Source organism: Phyllobates terribilis, unplaced genomic scaffold, assembly GCF_046119375.1.
Source record: "Phyllobates terribilis strain yellow unplaced genomic scaffold, ASM4611937v1 Scaffold_123__1_contigs__length_5148117, whole genome shotgun sequence".
Classification (NCBI taxonomy): Eukaryota; Metazoa; Chordata; class Amphibia; order Anura; family Dendrobatidae; genus Phyllobates; species Phyllobates terribilis.
The window spans coordinates 296,816-316,135 of NW_027362883.1; the positions used below are offsets into that span (position 1 = coordinate 296,816).

Here is a 19,320-nt window from a genome sequence, read left to right on the forward strand (position 1 = left end):
ATTGACCTTTCAGTATATTGTTGCACACACACCATCTATTTAGCAAATGCCCTTGTTATCAACAGCAGCCTTTTAAACTCACCTGAGCTAACAGGTATGTGCGCTGGTTACTCTGCTGCGCTTAAAATTTCTTTTTTGGTTTGCTACAATGCCTTTTCTGAAACGTTGTCTCCTTCTGCTGGAACACTGACTTCTTTCATTTAATGCCTGCAGACTATAAAAGAGAACCCAACCCAAAAAGTTTGGTTGATTAGTCTGTGGCATTCTGTTAAACTGTTGCTTATGGCTGTCTCTGTGAGCTTCTCAGCGACATTCAGCCAGCCAGGTATCCTGCCTGCAGTAGATGGAATGTGGCAATGGAACGCTGGCTGCGCGTGTCATAATAGGCTCTGAGCCTTTATATACCTGTGCACAGCAGCAGCCACCTTCAGTCTGCTGCTGGACAGCCAGCAGCAGCAGCAGCAGGAGAGGTATGTAATCAGGAGCCCTCCTGCTAAGGGTAGACAGCTGCTCGTTCCACCCCACCCCCCGCCTTAATTGGTTCTCCTCCCTTCCAACGGTGTTGAGGCGGGTGGGAACAGCAGGGGGTGAAGGTGCTGTGTTTAAAGAGGTGGAGTTATGCAGATCTAAAACGCGTGGATTGCAGCAGCAGCAAGCCGAAAAGTGCAGGCATGTAAGGGATCTAGAGGTTGACAACATGTCTTCTTAACGGGAGTCCAGGAGCTCATCTCCACAAATGGACTTTTCAGGATCCTTGGGTGGCTCCGTAGTTTGAAACCAATTCTGGTTATCTCAGCTTCTCGGCCTTTTGGCTACGATCAAGTGCTTTATTGCAGGAGATTGTGGTTGAAGGGCACTCGGGTACCCCTCTCCTTGGCCTGGCAGGATCGTCCACTTTGGTGGACTTAACCTGCTTGCTGCTATTAGGGAGAGGGCTTAGTCCCAGGGTAACGAGTTGCGATCCCCCAGCTTCCAGGTGTTTTTCGCTGCAAGAACACTGGGAGCGCAGATTGCAAGCGGCTGCAATTTGCAACCTTGTTGCGTTTTTCCATGGAGGTTGACCCTAACCTCGTGCCTCTTTATGCGAGGCTAAAAAACTCTATCCGAGTTCACTTCACGGCGGGTGGCTCGGATATGAGGAAATTAGGGTATGTAGTCCAGGACGTGCTCAGGAACCTTCTTGGCGTACAAAGGAATGAAATTCTCTCCATCCAGGATTATCCCAGAAGAGGTGACTATGACATCACATTCACCGGAGAAGGTATTTTTAGAGATGTACTAGAAAAGTTAAAAAAAGTTGAAAATAGTCCTGTTTTGAAAGGGATACAAATTGTTGAGCACGTCCTGGATGAGGTAAGACTGGTTATTGTAAAAGTATTTTCGCCCTTTGTTTCTGCTCCAGAAGTAATGTCATTTCTAGCAATTTATTTTAAAAGTGTTAAATGTATTGGGAAGATATTAAACGAATATAACATATGGACATCTAAGTGGAAATTCCTTGTGAAGTGTACAAGAGATCCAAATACACCAGGTGGTATACGGCTCCCCCCTGCCCGTTTCAAAATTGGGCAAACAAATGGGGATTTCTTCTTTTCTGGGATGCCAGTATATTGCAGAAATTGTGGGCGCTATGGTCATTCAAAAGAAAACTGTCATGTATCATGTAGAAATTGTGCTAGTGAAGAACATGAGACAAAAGAATGCCCTAAGGAAAAGAAATGCAGTTTTTGCCAGACTCCAGGTCACTTTTATTTTTCTTGCCCTCACAGATTTCGGGAAGATGAGCAAAAGGGGAAGTCCAAGACGTCCGACCAAGGACCAAAAGATCAGACCACCCCTCAGGAGGAGGAACAACAACCTGGAGCCTCTGGAGACAATAAGGGCGTACCAAATAGTGAAGTGTCTCCAGAGTCTATGACAGGTAAAATACCAAATCCCAAAACCTGGCTGCAGGACCTGCGGGAGTCCAAAAGGAGGGCTGAGAAGGAGCAGAAGGGCACTACTGGAAAGGTCAAAAGGGACCGGCAAAAGGCCGACACAGAAGCCCTTGCCCAGTCTGGGTCTCCTAGGGCTGAGGGCGCTGAGTGGATAAAGGTGGGTCCTAAGAAAAAGAAAAAGGGTGGTTCGGAGGAGGCAGCAGGAGGTGAACAGATGGACACTTCTCCAGAAGGGGACGTGGACGCTGGTCCCTCAGAGGTTTCGGTCTCCGCTGCTACAGGTGGGGACCGGGATCTTGCTGCCTCTGAAGAGTCAGAGGCTCTGCCTTGTGCGCAACCTCCTCCTATAGGACGACCTTCTACAGGTCAAACAGGGGCGGCGGAACCCCTCGGGGACCCACCTGATGAGGAACTGCATGGCCAGCCAATGGAGACCCAGCGGGTTCTGCCAGCCAGCCCTCCGAGCTATGCCAGTGTAGCGTCGGGTTTATATAAATGTGGTAATCTTTCCTCCTCCACGGAGACTCTCGTGACGATACTATCAGATGAGGAGGGAGGCGCAAGCCCAGTGGTCTGATCAGGTTCATCGGACAGGTAAATCCGTTGCTCTTAGTTACCTAAGTAAAATTTTTACATTTTCTAATGATGGCTGAACTGAAAGGTATTTCCCTCAACGTGAGAGGCATAAAATCTAACACGAGAAGAACTGCTCTTTTTAATTTTTTTACGTGTTTTACTGCATCTGTATTTTTTCTGCAAGAATGTAATATCCCACATGAAATGTCATATCAAAAATATAAAGATGAGTGGAAGTGTGGGCCATCTGTCTGGTCCGGATCGAATGCTGCAGGATCAGCGGGTGTAGCCATACTTTTTAAAGGGAACGTTTTAATTGATTTTATTTAGGAAATTTTACCAGGTCGTATTTTATTAGTGAAAGCTTTTATTGATGGTATTAGATGGCAGTTTTTAAATTTTTATGGATCCCCAGAGAAAAATGAAAGAGCCGAAATGCTTGATCTTTTACCATTATTCATTAATAACTCTGAACCTTTTATCTTAGCAGGGGATTTTAATTGTGTTTTAAAAGGTGAAAACCGGCGCTCCAGCTCTGTAAGCAGGAACTACGATAAAACCTCAGGTATGCTACATGATATAGTCAAAGATGCTAAATTGATAGACATATATAAAGAGTGTCATAGTGACAGCCCAGAGGACGCCGGTTTCACTTGGAGCAATGCTAATTGTAGCTCTAGGATTGATTTTATTTTTGGTTCAGATAAAACAATACCTGCCAAATGTGAAGTTTTAACTAATATATTTTCAGACCATAAACTTTTATCCTTTACCATAAAAGTAAATGACAACAAAAAATGTGGTAAGAAAAGCTGGAAAATGAACGTATCCCTTTTAACCGACCCGCAGATTTTATCAGATTTTATTGAGTTTTATAGGAAATGTAGAAAAGGGAAAAAAACAAATGAGACTATGAGTGTATGGTGGGATAGAATGAAAGTAAAAATAAAAGATTTTTTTATTAAAAAGAGTATATGTAGAGCCAAAGAAAAATATGAAGAATATAGAATTTTAAATACCCGCCTACAAACATTATTTAAGCTCAGAGACAATGGGATAGATGTACAACTTGATATTTCAAACTTAAAAGAAGAGATTTCAAAATGGCTAGAACAAAAAGGAAAAGAGATAATTTTTCGTTCTAGAGTACAACATATAGAAGAAAATGAAAAGTGTTCCAGATATTTTTTTAGGAAAAATAAAAAAGAAAAAGTGATAATTGACCATATAGATGGTGAGAATAATATAAAAAATATGCTGGGTAAAGTTGAGGTTTTTTTTTCTAATCTTTTTAATGGAAAAAATATAGATAATAAATTAATGGATGATTCGCTGAAAGGACTAACGGCTGTTTTAGATCCCGCATCCCAAGAGTTTTTATCCCAAGTTTTAACGGAACAAGAAGTGTTAAAAACTATTAAAAGTTTTAAAACTGGAAAGGTCCCTGGTCCTGATGGCATCCCAATAGAATTTTATGTATGTTTTTATGATATTTTAAAAGATGATTTGTTTTATTTGTTTACTGAGGTTTTTAATAATAAGGTTTTATTAAATTCCTGGAAGAAAGGTGAAGTCTCCCTCCTATACAAAAAAGGCGATAAATCAAAATTAGAAAACTGGAGACCAATAACACTTTTAAATTGTGACTATAAAATAATGGCTAAAATTTGTGCAAATCGTCTAAAAGAAGTCATCAGCAAAGTTATTCATTCTAATCAAGTGTGTGGGGTGCCGGGGCGCAGTATATGGGACAATCTGAATTTAGTGAAAGACTGTATTGAGAATGTGAAAGACAGAAAGGGGAAAATGGCGATTTTATCTATTGATTTTGAAAAAGCATTTGACCGTGTCTCACATTTTTATCTTTTTAAAGTTTTAGAGAAAATGGGCATACCAGAAGGGTTTTTACTATCGCTTAAAGCATTTTACAAGGATTGTACAAGTAAGATTTTAGTGAATGGTTTTAAGACACAAGAGGTATTTTTACGGTCAGGGGTGAAACAGGGATGCCCTCTGTCCCCCCTACTGTTTATCTGTGCACTGGAACCAATGTTATGTGCAATACGCCAAAATAAACAGATATGCGGTGTCCCTCTGCCTGGAAGCGGTGGTTTGGAGGCCAAGGTTGTAGGCTACATGGATGACGTGGCGGTCTTGTGTACAGATGCACCATCACTTACGGCCACTCTCCATCAAGTGCAATCCTTTTGCCTAGCTTCTGGTTTTAAAATCAATTTTAATAAGTGTAACATTTTAAGTGTTGGGGGGATGATTTTACGTGATGTACCAATTAATGTCTCCGAATCCATTTCCATTTTAGGTATATCATTCACTGAAAATAATGATGGTTATAATAGTTGGGAAACAGTTACACAGAAAGTAAATACGAAAATATGTATGTGGAACATGAGGAGACTTACAATGGAGGGTAAAGTATTGGTTTTAAAGATGGTGATTTTACCTCTTTTATTGTATCTTAGCATGGTTTTCCCCCCGCCTGTTAATGTTTTAAAAAAGATAACCAAAACCTGTTTTACCTTCTTTTGGAACTCAAAAATGGAAAAGCTGAAAAGAGAAATCGTGATGAAATCAAAAGTAAAAGGTGGTAAAGATTTTCCAGATTTTAATAGGTTTCTTTTAATCCATCTGTTCGTTTACTGTTTTAATGCCCTTTTTAAGAATCACTATTGGTCCTTTTTTATGCGTTTTAATACAGGATTTTTTATGAGAAAGTTTGGATGGTATGAAGTTAATATATCTGTGCCCCATGCTTTTAATTTGTCGACGCATTATGAGATTTTAAGGAAAATAGTGTCCGATTTTAATTTAGGGACTAAGAAAATAGAGGAATTAAGAAATAGTAAGAAACTAACTAAAGAAATACGTAAAAGTGAGGAAATATGTAATGTTGACAGATATGATGATGACAAATCTATGTCTATCTGGAAAATGATTAACGTTTTTTATCTTTTTAATGAACAGAGAGATCTGGCTTGGAGTTGCATGCACCGCTGTCTTCCTTGCCGGGCATTCCAATACAGAAGAGGTTTTGTGAGGTCTGCCATCTGCCCAAGAGCCGGATGCCAAGAAGAGGAAACGGTGGAACATCTATTATGGACATGTAATTTTGCAAAGGATTTCTGGAGAAGACTGCTCCCCCTACTGGAAAGGGTGGCAGACTTCAAGGACTTTACATATAAAACTGTGCTATACGGACTTATGGAATGCCCCACAATGGACCAGTACACAATGGCTTGGAAGACAGTGAACTGCGCCAAGTCATCTCTCTGGAAAGCGCGCAATATTGCTATTTTTAAACAAGATGTTTTATCAGTGAATGATGTTTTAAGTTTATGTTTATGTGAAATGTATACTTATTATTTAATTGACAAAAAGAAGAATGTACATATTTCCAAAAAATGGCTTGTTGACCAATGGAACCTAATTATTTAAAATCTTTGTATTTTTTTTGTTTTGTAAATTTCATTTGTCTTTTAACGTTTGGTATTTGTTTAATTATGCTTGTAATTTGTTAAAGTTTTAATAAACGGTTTTATCCCTCTGCAGGGGATAGCCAAATTAAAAAAAAAAATCTGTTCTTATCAGTTTAATATCTGATACGTCCCCTATCTGGGGACCATATATTAAATGGATTTTTAGAACAGGGAGATGGAAAAAGAGCTTGCTCTGTCCACTCCACGCATTGACCTGGTATTGCAGTATCTCCAGGACCGGTGCACCCCTTCTTTAATGCAGTTTCTAAAATCAGAAAGAATTGAATTCAATGTTTTTTGTTCATTTTGCTTGTTTGTCGGATTTTGGGATGGACTCTTTGGCTTTGCTTTTCTTCTCCTCATTGGATTTTTCATGTTCAAAGTTGCAGAAGCCAGATTACAAGCTCATTTTGGTTCAACTTCAGCAACTGTGCATTGCATTGCCATGTAATGTGATGCAATGCTATCTTTCTAGCTCTCCCTTTTTACTTCCTTTTGGATAAACAGACATATTAGGCAAGCATTTTGGAGCTTTCACCTAAATAACTACAGGTGGTGAGATAAGCTGCACAATATAATTGACCTTTCAGTATATTGTTGCACACACACCATCTATTTAGCAAATGCCCTTGTTATCAACAGCAGCCTTTTAAACTCACCTGAGCTAACAGGTATGTGCGCTGGTTACTCTGCTGCGCTTAAAATTTCTTTTTTGGTTTGCTACAATGCCTTTTCTGAAACGTTGTCTCCTTCTGCTGGAACACTGACTTCTTTCATTTAATGCCTGCAGACTATAAAAGAGAACCCAACCCAAAAAGTTTGGTTGATTAGTCTGTGGCATTCTGTTAAACTGTTGCTTATGGCGGTCTCTGTGAGCTTCTCAGCGACATTCAGCCAGCCAGGTATCCTGCCTGCAGTAGATGGAATGTGGCAATGGAACGCTGGCTGCGCGTGTCATAATAGGCTCTGAGCCTTTATATACCTGTGCACAGCAGCAGCCACCTTCAGTCTGCTGCTGGACAGCCAGCAGCAGCAGCAGCAGGAGAGGTATGTAATCAGGAGCCCTCCTGCTAAGGGTAGACAGCTGCTCGTTCCACCCCACCCCCCGCCTTAATTGGTTCTCCTCCCTTCCAACGGTGTTGAGGCGGGTGGGAACAGCAGGGGGTGAAGGTGCTGTGTTTAAAGAGGTGGAGTTATGCAGATCTAAAACGCGTGGATTGCAGCAGCAGCAAGCCGAAAAGTGCAGGCATGTAAGGGATCTAGAGGTTGACAACATGTCTTCTTAATGGGAGTCCAGGAGCTCATCTCCACAAATGGACTTTTCAGGATCCTTGGGTGGCTCCGTAGTTTGAAACCAATTCTGGTTATCGCTTCTCGGCCTTTTGGCTAAGATCAAGTGTAGTATCTGTTCTTATCAGTTTAATATCTGATACGTCCCCTATCTGGGGACCATATATTAAATGGATTTTTAGAACAGGGAGATGGAAAAAGAGCTTGCTCTGTCCACTCCACGCATTGACCTGGTATTGCAGTATCTCCAGGACCGGTGCACCCCTTCTTTAATGCAGTTTCTAAAATCAGAAAGAATTGAATTCAATGTTTTTTGTTCATTTTGCTTGTTTGTCGGATTTTGGGATGGACTCTTTGGCTTTGCTTTTCTTCTCCTCATTGGATTTTTCATGTTCAAAGTTGCAGAAGCCAGATTACAAGCTCATTTTGGTTCAACTTCAGCAACTGTGCATTGCATTGCCATGTAATGTGATGCAATGCTATCTTTCTAGCTCTCCCTTTTTACTTCCTTTTGGATAAACAGACATATTAGGCAAGCATTTTGGAGCTTTCACCTAAATAACTACAGGTGGTGAGATAAGCTGCACAATATAATTGACCTTTCAGTATATTGTTGCACACACACCATCTATTTAGCAAATGCCCTTGTTATCAACAGCAGCCTTTTAAACTCACCTGAGCTAACAGGTATGTGCGCTGGTTACTCTGCTGCGCTTAAAATTTCTTTTTTGGTTTGCTACAATGCCTTTTCTGAAACGTTGTCTCCTTCTGCTGGAACACTGACTTCTTTCATTTAATGCCTGCAGACTATAAAAGAGAACCCAACCCAAAAAGTTTGGTTGATTAGTCTGTGGCATTCTGTTAAACTGTTGCTTATGGCGGTCTCTGTGAGCTTCTCAGCGACATTCAGCCAGCCAGGTATCCTGCCTGCAGTAGATGGAATGTGGCAATGGAACGCTGGCTGCGCGTGTCATAATAGGCTCTGAGCCTTTATATACCTGTGCACAGCAGCAGCCACCTTCAGTCTGCTGCTGGACAGCCAGCAGCAGCAGCAGCAGGAGAGGTATGTAATCAGGAGCCCTCCTGCTAAGGGTAGACAGCTGCTCGTTCCACCCCACCCCCCGCCTTAATTGGTTCTCCTCCCTTCCAACGGTGTTGAGGCGGGTGGGAACAGCAGGGGGTGAAGGTGCTGTGTTTAAAGAGGTGGAGTTATGCAGATCTAAAACGCGTGGATTGCAGCAGCAGCAAGCCGAAAAGTGCAGGCATGTAAGGGATCTAGAGGTTGACAACATGTCTTCTTAACGGGAGTCCAGGAGCTCATCTCCACAAATGGACTTTTCAGGATCCTTGGGTGGCTCCGTAGTTTGAAACCAATTCTGGTTATCGCTTCTCGGCCTTTTGGCTAAGATCAAGTGTAGTATCTTTCGAAAAGGCGGTTTTGGATGTTTGCCGCCCTAGTAGATTGATACATTATGCACACTGGGGTTTAGGCGCTTGTTAGTACGCCAGCTGGCTAATATAGTCATCTGGTGGAAAGCATGGCCCCCCAGGATCGACGCCATTGGGCCGGGGAAGATCGAAAGCCCGAAGTGTGAAGTGCCCCAGGAGTGGTGACCCTGGGGTGCCTTAACTCACTGGGATTGGGAACCCCACTTGAGTTTATGGCACATTTGCACTAGCACTTCAATATTTCTTTCTTCACACACACCCTTATTCCGGGCCTTCTGGCCTTAGGATGGGGAATTTTTCAATTCCCGGTCGAAGGTCCGGGCAGTATTATACTGTGAAACCTTCACTATTTATTTAATTTTTTTTTGTCACTGTGTGTCCACTTTTTCACGTGTGTCCACGTCCTTACTAGGATTTTGTCGGGATGCGGTTCCCTTACGGGTTCCTCTCTTGGCAGGTCTAGGGGGGGAGTGTGTGGCCATCAGGTTCCGCTCCCCCCTGAACCCCCCTGGCTCTCCTCTTTCGGGAGGAGAGCGTTGTTGGCTCCCCTCTTCCGGGAGGGGAGCACAGTCTTTGGCTCCCAGTGCCTTGCTCGGGTGAGAACTCGGGCAGGTATTGAGGGTAAGATTGGGTCGCCTCTGGCTCCGGCTGGAGGTGGCTATTTGTCCCTGTGCCTCGCTGTGGCCTTCTGGCACGGAGGGACGGGGAATGGTTTGGGGGACCCTTCTCCTTTTGGAGAAGGTTTCAAGAAGACCAGCATCCTAGTGCACTTTTTTTTGTGGCACTTGTCACTTTTTTAAGCGCACTCGGGTTTTGTACACGAATTCGGGCTTTCGATAAAAAAAAAAAAATCTGTTCTTATCAGTTTAATATCTGATACGTCCCCTATCTGGGGACCATATATTAAATGGATTTTTACAACAGGGAGATGGAAAAAGAGCTTGCTCTGTCCACTCCACGCATTGACCTGGTATTGCAGTATCTCCAGGACCGGTGCACCCCTTCTTTAATGCAGTTTCTAAAATCAGAAAGAATTGAATTCAATGTTTTTTGTTCATTTTGCTTGTTTGTCGGATTTTGGGATGGACTCTTTGGCTTTGCTTTTCTTCTCCTCATTGGATTTTTCATGTTCAAAGTTGCAGAAGCCAGATTACAAGCTCATTTTGGTTCAACTTCAGCAACTGTGCATTGCATTGCCATGTAATGTGATGCAATGCTATCTTTCTAGCTCTCCCTTTTTACTTCCTTTTGGATAAACAGACATATTAGGCAAGCATTTTGGAGCTTTCACCTAAATAACTACAGGTGGTGAGATAAGCTGCACAATATAATTGACCTTTCAGTATATTGTTGCACACACACCATCTATTTAGCAAATGCCCTTGTTATCAACAGCAGCCTTTTAAACTCACCTGAGCTAACAGGTATGTGCGCTGGTTACTCTGCTGCGCTTAAAATTTCTTTTTTGGTTTGCTACAATGCCTTTTCTGAAACGTTGTCTCCTTCTGCTGGAACACTGACTTCTTTCATTTAATGCCTGCAGACTATAAAAGAGAACCCAACCCAAAAAGTTTGGTTGATTAGTCTGTGGCATTCTGTTAAACTGTTGCTTATGGCGGTCTCTGTGAGCTTCTCAGCGACATTCAGCCAGCCAGGTATCCTGCCTGCAGTAGATGGAATGTGGCAATGGAACGCTGGCTGCGCGTGTCATAATAGGCTCTGAGCCTTTATATACCTGTGCACAGCAGCAGCCACCTTCAGTCTGCTGCTGGACAGCCAGCAGCAGCAGCAGCAGGAGAGGTATGTAATCAGGAGCCCTCCTGCTAAGGGTAGACAGCTGCTCGTTCCACCCCACCCCCCGCCTTAATTGGTTCTCCTCCCTTCCAACGGTGTTGAGGCGGGTGGGAACAGCAGGGGGTGAAGGTGCTGTGTTTAAAGAGGTGGAGTTATGCAGATCTAAAACGCGTGGATTGCAGCAGCAGCAAGCCGAAAAGTGCAGGCATGTAAGGGATCTAGAGGTTGACAACATGTCTTCTTAACGGGAGTCCAGGAGCTCATCTCCACAAATGGACTTTTCAGGATCCTTGGGTGGCTCCGTAGTTTGAAACCAATTCTGGTTATCGCTTCTCGGCCTTTTGGCTAAGATCAAGTGTAGTATCTGTTCTTATCAGTTTAATATCTGATACGTCCCCTATCTGGGGACCATATATTAAATGGATTTTTAGAACAGGGAGATGGAAAAAGAGCTTGCTCTGTCCACTCCACGCATTGACCTGGTATTGCAGTATCTCCAGGACCGGTGCACCCCTTCTTTAATGCAGTTTCTAAAATCAGAAAGAATTGAATTCAATGTTTTTTGTTCATTTTGCTTGTTTGTCGGATTTTGGGATGGACTCTTTGGCTTTGCTTTTCTTCTCCTCATTGGATTTTTCATGTTCAAAGTTGCAGAAGCCAGATTACAAGCTCATTTTGGTTCAACTTCAGCAACTGTGCATTGCATTGCCATGTAATGTGATGCAATGCTATCTTTCTAGCTCTCCCTTTTTACTTCCTTTTGGATAAACAGACATATTAGGCAAGCATTTTGGAGCTTTCACCTAAATAACTACAGGTGGTGAGATAAGCTGCACAATATAATTGACCTTTCAGTATATTGTTGCACACACACCATCTATTTAGCAAATGCCCTTGTTATCAACAGCAGCCTTTTAAACTCACCTGAGCTAACAGGTATGTGCGCTGGTTACTCTGCTGCGCTTAAAATTTCTTTTTTGGTTTGCTACAATGCCTTTTCTGAAACGTTGTCTCCTTCTGCTGGAACACTGACTTCTTTCATTTAATGCCTGCAGACTATAAAAGAGAACCCAACCCAAAAAGTTTGGTTGATTAGTCTGTGGCATTCTGTTAAACTGTTGCTTATGGCGGTCTCTGTGAGCTTCTCAGCGACATTCAGCCAGCCAGGTATCCTGCCTGCAGTAGATGGAATGTGGCAATGGAACGCTGGCTGCGCGTGTCATAATAGGCTCTGAGCCTTTATATACCTGTGCACAGCAGCAGCCACCTTCAGTCTGCTGCTGGACAGCCAGCAGCAGCAGCAGCAGGAGAGGTATGTAATCAGGAGCCCTCCTGCTAAGGGTAGACAGCTGCTCGTTCCACCCCACCCCCCGCCTTAATTGGTTCTCCTCCCTTCCAACGGTGTTGAGGCGGGTGGGAACAGCAGGGGGTGAAGGTGCTGTGTTTAAAGAGGTGGAGTTATGCAGATCTAAAACGCGTGGATTGCAGCAGCAGCAAGCCGAAAAGTGCAGGCATGTAAGGGATCTAGAGGTTGACAACATGTCTTCTTAACGGGAGTCCAGGAGCTCATCTCCACAAATGGACTTTTCAGGATCCTTGGGTGGCTCCGTAGTTTGAAACCAATTCTGGTTATCGCTTCTCGGCCTTTTGGCTAAGATCAAGTGTAGTATCTTTCGAAAAGGCGGTTTTGGATGTTTGCCGCCCTAGTAGATTGATACATTATGCACACTGGGGTTTAGGCGCTTGTTAGTACGCCAGGTGGCTAATATAGTCATCTGGTGGAAAGCATGGCCCCCCAGGATCGACGCCATTGGGCCGGGGAAGATCGAAAGCTCGAAGTGTGAAGTGCCCCAGGAGTGGTGACCCTGGGGTGCCTTAACTCACTGGGATTGGGAACCCCACTTGAGTTTATGGCACATTTGCACTAGCACTTCAATATTTCTTTCTTCACACACACCCTTATTCCGGGCCTTCTGGCCTTAGGATGGGGAATTTTTCAATTCCCGGTCGAAGGTCCGGGCAGTATTATACTGTGAAACCTTCACTATTTATTTAATTTTTTTTTGTCACTGTGTGTCCACTTTTTCACGTGTGTCCACGTCCTTACTAGGATTTTGTCGGGATGCGGTTCCCTTACGGGTTCCTCTCTTGGCAGGTCTAGGGGGGGAGTGTGTGGCCATCAGGTTCCGCTCCCCCCTGAACCCCCCTGGCTCTCCTCTTTCGGGAGGAGAGCGTTGTTGGCTCCCCTCTTCCGGGAGGGGAGCACAGTCTTTGGCTCCCAGTGCCTTGCTCGGGTGAGAACTCGGGCAGGTATTGAGGGTAAGATTGGGTCGCCTCTGGCTCCGGCTGGAGGTGGCTATTTGTCCCTGTGCCTCGCTGTGGCCTTCTGGCACGGAGGGACGGGGAATGGTTTGGGGGACCCTTCTCCTTTTGGAGAAGGTTTCAAGAAGACCAGCATCCTAGTGCACTTTTTTTTGTGGCACTTGTCACTTTTTTAAGCGCACTCGGGTTTTGTACACGAATTCGGGCTTTCGATAAAAAAAAAAAAATCTGTTCTTATCAGTTTAATATCTGATACGTCCCCTATCTGGGGACCATATATTAAATGGATTTTTAGAACAGGGAGATGGAAAAAGAGCTTGCTCTGTCCACTCCACGCATTGACCTGGTATTGCAGTATCTCCAGGACCGGTGCACCCCTTCTTTAATGCAGTTTCTAAAATCAGAAAGAATTGAATTCAATGTTTTTTGTTCATTTTGCTTGTTTGTCGGATTTTGGGATGGACTCTTTGGCTTTGCTTTTCTTCTCCTCATTGGATTTTTCATGTTCAAAGTTGCAGAAGCCAGATTACAAGCTCATTTTGGTTCAACTTCAGCAACTGTGCATTGCATTGCCATGTAATGTGATGCAATGCTATCTTTCTAGCTCTCCCTTTTTACTTCCTTTTGGATAAACAGACATATTAGGCAAGCATTTTGGAGCTTTCACCTAAATAACTACAGGTGGTGAGATAAGCTGCACAATATAATTGACCTTTCAGTATATTGTTGCACACACACCATCTATTTAGCAAATGCCCTTGTTATCAACAGCAGCCTTTTAAACTCACCTGAGCTAACAGGTATGTGCGCTGGTTACTCTGCTGCGCTTAAAATTTCTTTTTTGGTTTGCTACAATGCCTTTTCTGAAACGTTGTCTCCTTCTGCTGGAACACTGACTTCTTTCATTTAATGCCTGCAGACTATAAAAGAGAACCCAACCCAAAAAGTTTGGTTGATTAGTCTGTGGCATTCTGTTAAACTGTTGCTTATGGCGGTCTCTGTGAGCTTCTCAGCGACATTCAGCCAGCCAGGTATCCTGCCTGCAGTAGATGGAATGTGGCAATGGAACGCTGGCTGCGCGTGTCATAATAGGCTCTGAGCTTTTATATACCTGTGCACAGCTGCAGCCACCTTCAGTCTGCTGCTGGACAGCCAGCAGCAGCAGCAGCAGGAGAGGTATGTAATCAGGAGCCCTCCTGCTAAGGCTAGACAGCTGCTCGTTCCACCCCACCCCCCGCCTTAATTGGTTCTCCTCCCTTCCAACGGTGTTGAGGCGGGTGGGAACAGCAGGGGGTGAAGGTGCTGTGTTTAAAGAGGTGGAGTTATGCAGATCTAAAACGCGTGGATTGCAGCAGCAGCAAGCCGAAAAGTGCAGGCATGTAAGGGATCTAGAGGTTGACAACATGTCTTCTTAACGGGAGTCCAGGAGCTCATCTCCACAAATGGACTTTTCAGGATCCTTGGGTGGCTCCGTAGTTTGAAACCAATTCTGGTTATCGCTTCTCGGCCTTTTGGCTAAGATCAAGTGTAGTATCTGTTCTTATCAGTTTAATATCTGATACGTCCCCTATCTGGGGACCATATATTAAATGGATTTTTAGAACAGGGAGATGGAAAAAGAGCTTGCTCTGTCCACTCCACGCATTGACCTGGTATTGCAGTATCTCCAGGACCGGTGCACCCCTTCTTTAATGCAGTTTCTAAAATCAGAAAGAATTGAATTCAATGTTTTTTGTTCATTTTGCTTGTTTGTCGGATTTTGGGATGGACTCTTTGGCTTTGCTTTTCTTCTCCTCATTGGATTTTTCATGTTCAAAGTTGCAGAAGCCAGATTACAAGCTCATTTTGGTTCAACTTCAGCAACTGTGCATTGCATTGCCATGTAATGTGATGCAATGCTATCTTTCTAGCTCTCCCTTTTTACTTCCTTTTGGATAAACAGACATATTAGGCAAGCATTTTGGAGCTTTCACCTAAATAACTACAGGTGGTGAGATAAGCTGCACAATATAATTGACCTTTCAGTATATTGTTGCACACACACCATCTATTTAGCAAATGCCCTTGTTATCAACAGCAGCCTTTTAAACTCACCTGAGCTAACAGGTATGTGCGCTGGTTACTCTGCTGCGCTTAAAATTTCTTTTTTGGTTTGCTACAATGCCTTTTCTGAAACGTTGTCTCCTTCTGCTGGAACACTGACTTCTTTCATTTAATGCCTGCAGACTATAAAAGAGAACCCAACCCAAAAAGTTTGGTTGATTAGTCTGTGGCATTCTGTTAAACTGTTGCTTATGGCGGTCTCTGTGAGCTTCTCAGCGACATTCAGCCAGCCAGGTATCCTGCCTGCAGTAGATGGAATGTGGCAATGGAACGCTGGCTGCGCGTGTCATAATAGGCTCTGAGCCTTTATATACCTGTGCACAGCAGCAGCCACCTTCAGTCTGCTGCTGGACAGCCAGCAGCAGCAGCAGCAGGAGAGGTATGTAATCAGGAGCCCTCCTGCTAAGGGTAGACAGCTGCTCGTTCCACCCCACCCCCCGCCTTAATTGGTTCTCCTCCCTTCCAACGGTGTTGAGGCGGGTGGGAACAGCAGGGGGTGAAGGTGCTGTGTTTAAAGAGGTGGAGTTATGCAGATCTAAAACGCGTGGATTGCAGCAGCAGCAAGCCGAAAAGTGCAGGCATGTAAGGGATCTAGAGGTTGACAACATGTCTTCTTAACGGGAGTCCAGGAGCTCATCTCCACAAATGGACTTTTCAGGATCCTTGGGTGGCTCCGTAGTTTGAAACCAATTCTGGTTATCGCTTCTCGGCCTTTTGGCTAAGATCAAGTGTAGTATCTGTTCTTATCAGTTTAATATCTGATACGTCCCCTATCTGGGGACCATATATTAAATGGATTTTTAGAACAGGGAGATGGAAAAAGAGCTTGCTCTGTCCACTCCACGCATTGACCTGGTATTGCAGTATCTCCAGGACCGGTGCACCCCTTCTTTAATGCAGTTTCTAAAATCAGAAAGAATTGATTTCAATGTTTTTTGTTCATTTTGCTTGTTTGTCGGATTTTGGGATGGACTCTTTAGCTTTGCTTTTCTTCTCCTCATTGGATTTTTCATGTTCAAAGTTGCAGAAGCCAGATTACAAGCTCATTTTGGTTCAACTTCAGCAACTGTGCATTGCATTGCCATGTAATGTGATGCAATGCTATCTTTCTAGCTCTCCCTTTTTACTTCCTTTAGGATAAACAGACATATTAGGCAAGCATTTTGGAGCTTTCACCTAAATAACTACAGGTGGTGAGATAAGCTGCACAATATAATTGACCTTTCAGTATATTGTTGCACACACACCATCTATTTAGCAAATGCCCTTGTTATCAACAGCAGCCTTTTAAACTCACCTGAGCTAACAGGTATGTGCGCTGGTTACTCTGCTGCGCTTAAAATTTCTTTTTTGGTTTGCTACAATGCCTTTTCTGAAACGTTGTCTCCTTCTGCTGGAACACTGACTTCTTTCATTTAATGCCTGCAGACTATAAAAGAGAACCCAACCCAAAAAGTTTGGTTGATTAGTCTGTGGCATTCTGTTAAACTGTTGCTTATGGCGGTCTCTGTGAGCTTCTCAGCGACATTCAGCCAGCCAGGTATCCTGCCTGCAGTAGATGGAATGTGGCAATGGAACGCTGGCTGCGCGTGTCATAATAGGCTCTGAGCCTTTATATACCTGTGCACAGCAGCAGCCACCTTCAGTCTGCTGCTGGACAGCCAGCAGCAGCAGCAGCAGGAGAGGTATGTAATCAGGAGCCCTCCTGCTAAGGGTAGACAGCTGCTCGTTCCACCCCACCCCCCGCCTTAATTGGTTCTCCTCCCTTCCAACGGTGTTGAGGCGGGTGGGAACAGCAGGGGGTGAAGGTGCTGTGTTTAAAGAGGTGGAGTTATGCAGATCTAAAACGCGTGGATTGCAGCAGCAGCAAGCCGAAAAGTGCAGGCATGTAAGGGATCTAGAGGTTGACAACATGTCTTCTTAACGGGAGTCCAGGAGCTCATCTCCACAAATGGACTTTTCAGGATCCTTGGGTGGCTCCGTAGTTTGAAACCAATTCTGGTTATCGCTTCTCGGCCTTTTGGCTAAGATCAAGTGTAGTATCTGTTCTTATCAGTTTAATATCTGATACGTCCCCTATCTGGGGACCATATATTAAATGGATTTTTAGAACAGGGAGATGGAAAAAGAGCTTGCTCTGTCCACTCCACGCATTGACCTGGTATTGCAGTATCTCCAGGACCGGTGCACCCCTTCTTTAATGCAGTTTCTAAAATCAGAAAGAATTGAATTCAATGTTTTTTGTTCATTTTGCTTGTTTGTCGGATTTTGGGATGGACTCTTTGGCTTTGCTTTTCTTCTCCTCATTGGATTTTTCATGTTCAAAGTTGCAGAAGCCAGATTACAAGCTCATTTTGGTTCAACTTCAGCAACTGTGCATTGCATTGCCATGTAATGTGATGCAATGCTATCTTTCTAGCTCTCCCTTTTTACTTCCTTTTGGATAAACAGACATATTAGGCAAGCATTTTGGAGCTTTCACCTAAATAACTACAGGTGGTGAGATAAGCTGCACAATATAATTGACCTTTCAGTATATTGTTGCACACACACCATCTATTTAGCAAATGCCCTTGTTATCAACAGCAGCCTTTTAAACTCACCTGAGCTAACAGGTATGTGCGCTGGTTACTCTGCTGCGCTTAAAATTTCTTTTTTGGTTTGCTACAATGCCTTTTCTGAAACGTTGTCTCCTTCTGCTGGAACACTGACTTCTTTCATTTAATGCCTGCAGACTATAAAAGAGAACCCAACCCAAAAAGTTTGGTTGATTAGTCTGTGGCATTCTGTTAAACTGTTGCTTATGGCGGTCTCTGTGAGCTTCTCAGCGACATTCAGCCAGCCAGGTATCCTGCCTGCAGTAGATGGAATGTGGCAATGGAACGCTGGCTGCGCGTGTCATAATAGGCTCTGAGCCTTTATATACCTGTGCACAGCAGCAGCCACCTTCAGTCTGCTGCTGGACAGCCAGCAGCAGCAGCAGCAGGAGAGGTATGTAATCAGGAGCCCTCCTGCTAAGGGTAGACAGCTGCTCGTTCCACCCCACCCCCCGCCTTAATTGGTTCTCCTCCCTTCCAACGGTGTTGAGGCGGGTGGGAACAGCAGGGGGTGAAGGTGCTGTGTTTAAAGAGGTGGAGTTATGCAGATCTAAAACGCGTGGATTGCAGCAGCAGCAAGCCGAAAAGTGCAGGCATGTAAGGGATCTAGAGGTTGACAACATGTCTTCTTAACGGGAGTCCAGGAGCTCATCTCCACAAATGGACTTTTCAGGATCCTTGGGTGGCTCCGTAGTTTGAAACCAATTCTGGTTATCGCTTCTCGGCCTTTTGGCTAAGATCAAGTGTAGTATCTGTTCTTATCAGTTTAATATCTGATACGTCCCCTATCTGGGGACCATATATTAAATGGATTTTTAGAACAGGGAGATGGAAAAAGAGCTTGCTCTGTCCACTCCACGCATTGACCTGGTATTGCAGTATCTCCAGGACCGGTGCACCCCTTCTTTAATGCAGTTTCTAAAATCAGAAAGAATTGAATTCAATGTTTTTTGTTCATTTTGCTTGTTTGTCGGATTTTGGGATGGACTCTTTGGCTTTGCTTTTCTTCTCCTCATTGGATTTTTCATGTTCAAAGTTGCAGAAGCCAGATTACAAGCTCATTTTGGTTCAACTTCAGCAACTGTGCATTGCATTGCCATGTAATGTGATGCAATGCTATCTTTCTAGCTCTCCCTTTTTACTTCCTTTTGGATAAACAGACATATTAGGCAAGCATTTTGGAGCTTTCACCTAAATAACTACAGGTGGTGAGATAAGCTGCACAATATAATTGACCTTTCAGTATATTGTTGCACACACACCATCTATTTAGCAAATGCCCTTGTTATCAACAGCAGCCTTTTAAACTCACCTGAGCTAACAGGTATGTGCGCTGGTTACTCTGCTGCGCTTAAAATTTCTTTTTTGGTTTGCTACAATGCCTTTTCTGAAACGTTGTCTCCTTCTGCTGGAACACTGACTTCTTTCATTTAATGCCTGCAGACTATAAAAGAGAACCCAACCCAAAAAGTTTGGTTGATTAGTCTGTGGCATTCTGTTAAACTGTTGCTTATGGCGGTCTCTGTGAGCTTCTCAGCGACATTCAGCCAGCCAGGTGTCCTGCCTGCAGTAGATGGAATGTGGCAATGGAACGCTGGCTGCGCGTGTCATAATAGGCTCTGAGCCTTTATATACCTGTGCACAGCAGCAGCCACCTTCAGTCTGCTGCTGGACAGCCAGCAGCAGCAGCAGCAGGAGAGGTATGTAATCAGGAGCCCTCCTGCTAAGGGTAGACAGCTGCTCGTTCCACCCCACCCC

The 19,320-nt window shown here is 43.9% G+C and overlaps 9 non-coding genes and 2 pseudogenes across 9 annotated transcripts; all 11 read left to right on the forward strand.

Moving 5' to 3' along the window:
• Positions 1–6,068: 6,068 nt before the first annotated feature.
• LOC141202546 (U2 spliceosomal RNA) lies at positions 6,069–6,258 on the forward strand. Its single transcript, XR_012273803.1, has one exon. It is a non-coding gene; the product is annotated as a U2 spliceosomal RNA (small nuclear RNA).
• Positions 6,259–7,373: 1,115 nt separating this feature from the next.
• Positions 7,374–7,564, forward strand: LOC141202776 (U2 spliceosomal RNA). Its single transcript, XR_012273930.1, has one exon. It is a non-coding gene; the product is annotated as a U2 spliceosomal RNA (small nuclear RNA).
• A 1,115-nt stretch (positions 7,565–8,679) lies between these two features.
• On the forward strand, positions 8,680–8,771 carry LOC141202704 (U2 spliceosomal RNA; annotated as a pseudogene).
• Positions 8,772–9,565: 794 nt separating this feature from the next.
• Positions 9,566–9,750, forward strand: LOC141202587 (U2 spliceosomal RNA). The gene has a single exon (XR_012273829.1). It is a non-coding gene; the product is annotated as a U2 spliceosomal RNA (small nuclear RNA).
• Positions 9,751–10,865: 1,115 nt separating this feature from the next.
• LOC141202777 (U2 spliceosomal RNA) lies at positions 10,866–11,056 on the forward strand. The gene has a single exon (XR_012273931.1). It is a non-coding gene; the product is annotated as a U2 spliceosomal RNA (small nuclear RNA).
• A 1,115-nt stretch (positions 11,057–12,171) lies between these two features.
• On the forward strand, positions 12,172–12,263 carry LOC141202705 (U2 spliceosomal RNA; annotated as a pseudogene).
• A 794-nt stretch (positions 12,264–13,057) lies between these two features.
• LOC141202556 (U2 spliceosomal RNA) lies at positions 13,058–13,242 on the forward strand. The gene has a single exon (XR_012273810.1). It is a non-coding gene; the product is annotated as a U2 spliceosomal RNA (small nuclear RNA).
• Positions 13,243–14,357: 1,115 nt separating this feature from the next.
• On the forward strand, positions 14,358–14,548 carry LOC141202778 (U2 spliceosomal RNA). Its single transcript, XR_012273932.1, has one exon. It is a non-coding gene; the product is annotated as a U2 spliceosomal RNA (small nuclear RNA).
• A 1,115-nt stretch (positions 14,549–15,663) lies between these two features.
• On the forward strand, positions 15,664–15,854 carry LOC141202779 (U2 spliceosomal RNA). Its single transcript, XR_012273933.1, has one exon. It is a non-coding gene; the product is annotated as a U2 spliceosomal RNA (small nuclear RNA).
• A 1,115-nt stretch (positions 15,855–16,969) lies between these two features.
• On the forward strand, positions 16,970–17,160 carry LOC141202780 (U2 spliceosomal RNA). The gene has a single exon (XR_012273934.1). It is a non-coding gene; the product is annotated as a U2 spliceosomal RNA (small nuclear RNA).
• A 1,115-nt stretch (positions 17,161–18,275) lies between these two features.
• On the forward strand, positions 18,276–18,466 carry LOC141202781 (U2 spliceosomal RNA). Its single transcript, XR_012273935.1, has one exon. It is a non-coding gene; the product is annotated as a U2 spliceosomal RNA (small nuclear RNA).
• Positions 18,467–19,320: the final 854 nt, after the last annotated feature.